Source organism: Protopterus annectens, chromosome 1.part0 (assembly GCF_019279795.1).
Source record: "Protopterus annectens isolate FY-2018-M chromosome 1.part0, PAN1.0, whole genome shotgun sequence".
NCBI lineage: Eukaryota > Metazoa > Chordata > Ceratodontiformes > Protopteridae > Protopterus > Protopterus annectens.
This window is the reverse complement of record NC_056725.1, coordinates 1,439,864,788-1,439,871,744: the sequence shown is the minus strand read 5'-3', so window position 1 is coordinate 1,439,871,744 and position 6,957 is coordinate 1,439,864,788.

Here is a 6,957-nt window from a genome sequence, read left to right as displayed (position 1 = left end):
GATTTATAAAGTCTTTGAAATCAGAAATTATGATATTGTTTGTAAGTTACATTAGACCCAAACTAGAGTATGGAATGATATTATGGAAACCTTACAAAAAAACTTGCATGAGCAAATTGGAAAGAGTACTAGGGAAATATACCAGGAGAATCCATGGCTGTGAAAGTTTAAGCTATTATGAAAGATTAAAATATCTGAACTTACATAGTGTCTGATATAGATATTTAAGAGGAGGCCTTATTCAGTAACATAGGGCATTTAGAGACAACTATTTATTTATTTGACATTTGTTAATCAGGAAAGTCCAAATGAGCTACAGCCCTTTCTCAGACGAGGCCCAGAGAGAAACGCTCCACAATAGTACATAGAAATGTTACAAGGGTAAACAATCAACAATTTGTGCAAAAATGCAACAATACAATGAGAATAAGTATAGAAAACATAGAAAACACTTACTCCCAAACAATAATGCTGTTAATTAACAATGTACAGAATTTGCTAAAATAGCCGAAAGAAGAAGAAGAAGAAGGTATATAAACTTTACAAGAAACCACATTATAAATATCAAGAAAGCGAAAAAGAAAAGGTAGAGATAAGAAATACATAATTTGAAAAGGTTCAGAGATAATGTGTTACGGGGATAGAGATATGAAGTGTAGTAGCAATAAGATGAGAAAAAATATAGGAGCCAGAGAGGAGTTATAGTGGCCAGAAGTAGAACAGTTTAGAGGAAGTAAGGAGAAGAGCAGTAATGAGGGTGTAGATAAAAGGTAAGGGACACTGAGATTTAGGAAGGTTAGGAGAAGAAAGTTCAAGCAGGGATTTTACAGTGACATGGTCAATTGTTAAGTAGATATTCTTTGAGAGTTTTTTTTTTATTTCTGTGCATGTGTTATTATTCTGATGGTCAAGGGAAGTTTATTCCATGATAGGGCAGGAGTGTAGCTATATGGATTTTGGCCAATTGAACTTTTAGGTTCTTATATATCCCAGTGTTGTTGATCAGCACTCCTGAAGTTTCTAGCTGCAAGTAGAGTGAAATAAGAGAGGAGATGCTAGGGCAGAAGAAGGACTTATAATGAATGGAATGAATGATAAGAAGTTGGGAGTATAGCAGTTGGTTAGGCAACTCTAACCAGTTTAAAGCCTTAAGAGACTGACAGTGATGAGAGTAAGAGGAATTATTAACAGCAAACCTAACTATTTTGTTGTAGGTGGCTTCAGATTTAGCAAGAAGACCAGTGTGTAGGTTAGGTAAGATGTGTGAACTATAGAGGAGACTGGGGAGAAGATAAGCATAAGCAAGAGAAGTACGGGAGTCATTTGTTAGGAACGTTTTGTTTCTGTAGAGTAAACCAAGTTTTTGATGAGTTGTCTTCATACAGTGGTTTACATGGAGATCAAATTTGAGTTGATCATCAATAATTGTCCCAAGAAGCTTAATATGTGTTACAACATTTATGACTGTGTTGTTAAGAGATATTATAGTGAATGAGGGTTTGAAGTGTGAGAGTAATTTGGGGAGAAATAGAAGGAGTGTGGTCTTATGTGGGTTAAGAATAACTTGGTTATAAGAGCCAATTTTTAATAGAACTGAAGGAATTTTGAGTGACAGTGAGCAAGTCAGAGATGATGTTAGCAGAGGAGATGATAGCAGAGTCATCAGCATATTCAATGAGTTTAGACTAAGGGCAGGAAGTGTGCAGGTGGTTAGTAAAGCTGTTGAACAGCAGGGGACCAAGGACAGAACCCTGAGGAATTCCCATCTTGATGGGGAGAAAGGGAGATAGAGAGGAAAGCCATTTGACAGATTGTTGTCTGTTGGAAAGGTAGCTGTAGGAGATGGTTGAGGTAGAAAGGTAAAGGTCAGAGAGTTTGGAGAGGAGCAATTGTAAGAGACAGTGTCAAAAGCTTTAGATAGGTCAAAAAAGAGACAGGAGACAGGTTTATTATTGTCTCTGGCAAGGGAAATAAAGTGGGAAAAAGAGATGAGGGCAGTAGTTTACTGTGGTGAGGATGAAAGCCATGTTGAGTTGGGGTAAGTAGATTTTCAGAAAGTAGAAAGTCCAAGATTTGCTTATGTACACATTTTTTAAGTATTGTAGAGAGAGGGGACAAAATAGCTGTAGGACAATAGTTAGATAGTTCAGTGGAATTGCCACCCTTGTGGATAGGTATATCAAAGAATTATTTCCAGATTGAGGGAGCAGTAGATTCAGATGCAGAGCAGTTAATAAGGATGGAAATGGGATGAGCTATGGAGTTTGCTGCTAGCTTGAGGAAGAATGGAGGTAAGTTAACAGAAGGTGAACATGTTTTTTAAGCTTACAAAGTAGACATTTTATATAGCTGGAGGGGACAAGTTTCAGAGAGAAGGCATCATTATGTTTAGGGGGGTAAGGGGGCCAGTGGGGTTAGTGGAGTTTGAGGATGATGTTATTTAACTGATAGTGTTAAAGTAAGAGTTAAGTAAGGTAGCTGTTTCGAGGGGGTATTATTAGGACATGGGTTAGGAGTTGTAGGTTTACCTGGGTGTAGGATATGATTGATTGTGTTCCAAATTTTTCTGATTTTTGGGGGTTGCCAAGATGAGTAATCTGAGGTTTGAGGTAATTTTTTTTGTCAGTGTTTACTTGTTTCTTAGAGAGGTTATGAAGTTCTTTATATGTTTGCAGGTAGGATGGGGATTTAGTCTTAGTCCAGAGTTTCCAGGCATTATCTCTTTTATGCAAAAGAGAGCGTGTTGACTGACATAGCCAGGGAGAGCATAGAGATTTGACTCATTGTTCTGAGGGGGGGCAAGCGAATTGAGTATATTAAGGAATATTGAATTGCTTCATCTAAGGAAAGGTAAAATAAGAAAGACCAGTTTATAGAATCAAGCAAGTTACTGAATATATCGGGATGAAAGTTAGAGAGGTTGCGACAGTCTTTATATTTATGTGGCCTTTGATGGTGATGGTGAAATCTTTGAACACAAATAGGTGAATGGTAACTACCTCTGGGAATAATTGGAGGAAATATCAAAATGTAGTACAGAAGTATTGGACAACCTGTACAGAAGATTATGTGGGAAGGAGAGATGTATTAATTGGTTCTCTGAGAAAGTAGCTGATGCCTAAAATAGACTACCAAATTATATTAAAGTGATTACAACTTTGGATATTTTTAAGAACAACCTAGATACTTAACTGGGATTACTGTTTTGATATATTGACTGGCTAGAATAGTTATTTTGTTGTCCAAGCATGAAATATTTTATGATAGTGTGTGTATAATGGCAATCAAATCAGACTGGTATCTTTTAGTAAGATAAAATATATTAAATAATTTAATTACATCATGTTCAGGCAAGTAAAACACTATTGCAATTTGCACTTCTTTACTCTTTTTAGTTTGTCCTGAAGTATTATTATAAAGATTAAACTTCTGCACTCATGGATTCCAACTTCTGTCAAGTTACTTTGATGAATAAATGATGCTGATAAAGAAAGAAAAAGAGAGAGAAAGAGATGGAGGGTGATGGGATGGCAGTAAAACATAACCATGATCAATGTTCAACATTAGCAAATTAAAAGGAAATTGGGGGAAATGTTTATTTATTTTTTTATTTAATATTTATTTATTTATTTGACATTTGTTAACTGGGTTAGTCCAACTGGGCTGCAGAGCCCTTTTTCAATGGAGACCTGAGGAGAAAAGCTCCACAGATAAACAAATACAAAAACAAAACATCATGCAATATTAACATACAAGTGTATATACACAGGAGAAACAGAATACAACTTGTAAATGAACATGTTAGAATGCAAGAGTAATGCTGAGGGTTTAAACAGCATCTAAAAATTACCATCAGAGAGAACTTCAAGGTTGGTAGAATATCAGAAAGATCTTAAATGACTAGTTGTGGTAAAGTGTGAGAGCTGAGAGGGGAAGAAGAGGAGGAGAGAGAGTAGTTTAGGTGGGAGTGGGACAAGGACAGGTCCAGGAATTAGTAAATAAGTCCTTTAGAAGTTTTTTTGAAATTAAGGAAGTTGCAGTTTGTTCTTAGAGAAAGGGGAAGTTTGTTCCAGGCATTGGCAATGGAGTGGCTGTATAAAAGTTTGCCAATATTTTTATGGGGTTTGTAGATGTCTAAGAGGTGTAGGTCTGTGCTGCGTAGGTTACGCTTAGGAGAGTAGGGAGTGATGAGGTCCGTGAGGGCAGGACACCAGTAGGATTGATTTAAGATAGTGTGTGTGATGTGGAGTTGGGGAGGAAGGAGTTTGTTAGGGTTTTTTTGATGGCTTGCTGAATATGTATGTCAAACTTTAGTTGGTCACCTATGATTACACCCAGAAGTTTAGTATGTGGTTCAACAGAGATAAGTGCATTATTAAGAGTCGATACTGTGAATGTATTTTTGTATTGCTGTAGTGATTTGGGGAGGAAGATTTTTTAGGATTGAGAAATAGTTGATTATTGGTCAGCCATTTTTCGATTGAAAGGAGGGAATCGAGTGAGAGCAAGGAAGTGGGGAAGATTATCAGAGCACGAGATAATAGTGGAGTCATCTGTGTGTTGTATTAGTGAGGAGTTTGGACTGAAAGATATTAAAAAGGAGAGGTCCAGTGATTGACTTTGGGGGATACCTCTTTGGACTGGGAGGAAGGGGGAGGAGACAGAAGGCCATTCGACAGATTGGAATCTGTGGGAGATTTAACTGGAGAACCATAGTATTGTAGAAGAGGTGAGGTTAAGGGAAGAAAGTTTTGAGAGCAGTAGGGTATGGGAGACAGTGTCAAAGGCTTTAGGTAGGTCAAGGAAGAGGCATGAGACTATTTTGTTATTGTCCCGTGCTTTGGCAATATTCTGTGTAAATGAAATGAGAGCTGTAGAGGTGCTGTAGTGAGAATGAAAACCATGTTGGGTGGGAGTTAACAGATTGTCTTGTATGATGTGTTTGAGAAGCTGGTTATGAATACATTTTTCTAGAATTTTGGATAAGGAGATAGTATGACGATAAGTCTGTAGTTGCTTGGTTCAGTTGACTTGCCACCTTTGTGGAGGGGTATGACATAGCATTTTTTCCAGATGTCAGGGACTGTGTTTTCTTGAAAAGACCTGTTTATTAATATGGAGACTGGATGTGCAACAGAGTTAGCAGCAGGTTTAAAGAATAGAGGAGGTACGTTATCAGCAAAGGGGGAGCAGGTTTTCAGTTTGGTAAGAAGAGAAGTATACAGAGTATGCAGTAGGGACAGGTTTAAGACAAAACTGGGTGAAATTGGCAGAGGGAGAGGGAAGGGGATCAGAATGGGAGAAGGAGGTATTGTCAGGTTTAGTTAACGTTTTTATAGAGTTGATGAAGAAGGAATTAAGAAATGAGACAGTGTCTGTTGGTGAGCTGTTAGGACAGGGGCTGGGGGTAAAAGGGTTGCCTGGATGTAAGAGTTTGTTGATACTATTCCAAAACCTTTTTGTACTGGAGTTGGGGTTATCTAGTGGTTTTTGACGGTATTGTTTTTTTGTCCAGATTGACTTGTTTCTTGGTTAGGTTCCTAAGTTCTCTATAGGTTTGGAGATGGCGATGGGAGTTTGTTTTGTTCCAGGTTTTCCAGGTGCTGTGTCATTTAAGCATTCGTTTATGGGTGGATTGGGTTAACGATAGAGCAAAGTTTGTTTTTGTTCTTATTTTTCTAGTGGGGGCTAAGGAATTTAGTATATTCAGGAAGGTGTTTTTAAATTTGGAGATAGCCTCATTGAGAGGGAAGGCATAGAGAAAGGACGAGTTAATAGGGGAGAAAAAATTATTGAAGGTATCTGGGCAGAAATTAGAGAGATTACAGCTGTCTTTGTATTGGTGAGGTTTTAGCAGATGAGGTGAGTGTCGTAACATGTGGGTAGTGAGATGGTCACTGAGGGAGTCAGGTAGAGTGGTGGCATTGTGATACAGATTTGGGTTAGAGGTGAGGATCCAGTCAAGGGTAGTGCTGTTATTTGTGTGTTTACTGATATGGCTGGGAGAGGTGATGGGTTGAGAGAATCCAAAGAGATTGATGCTAGCACTGGGAGAGTAGGAATTAAGAAAGTTCCAGTCAATATTGACATCACCTAGGATGATAGTCTCTTAAAAGATGTTTTGAGATGCCCCAGGATAAAAAGTGTTCGAGAGTAGGGTATTGTTGCCAGGTGGGATATACATTTCTATTATGGTTAGGTTTTTGTGATTATTTAATTTACAGTTAGCAATAAGAATTTCAGCTGGATGGAAATTTATAGGAGATGTAGGTAGAGGGTAGAGAGAAAGTTTGTCAGAGTATACAATAGCTACACCACTACCTAATTTCTTGTGTTTATAGAGGCGGAGGATGTTGTAACCAGGGGGAGGGTTTCAGAGTTTTGTAATATGGGGTTATAACCATATTTCTGAGAGAGTGAGAATGTCAGGGAATCTCAGAAAGACCAGGGTTCTCACCATCTCCAAAAGCATGAGGGCTGTGCATCTGTAATGACTTGTTTTACTTTTTGTAAATGAGTCATGGTGCTTACATTTCATCGGATTTTGTTTTTTATTTAGTTTTATTATTTAATATCAGTTCATCTTAGTTTATGTAATTTCCTGCATTTTCTGCTTGTTTTTGTGAATTCCACATTTGCAATGGTATTTCATTAATGTTTGATGTAATGGTATCAATAAATGACATTTTATTTCACAAACCTTTTCCATTTTTTCTGCTCATTGTCTAAGGGATACTTACAGTGATGAATTTGCTGTTGGTAGTCCAGTGGATTCATTTCTTCAAGTGCAGCATCACTGCAGTTTTTAAATTTTGATGCTGTAGTACAGGAAATTAAGAAAATGCTGTTGGCATCTGGGTGACTGGAAACCACTAACTGCATAAAACTGCCAAAATATGAAAATGCACTGACTTTGAAGATCTCAAGTAAAAGCATGTACTATTTGTTCTCTGGGCT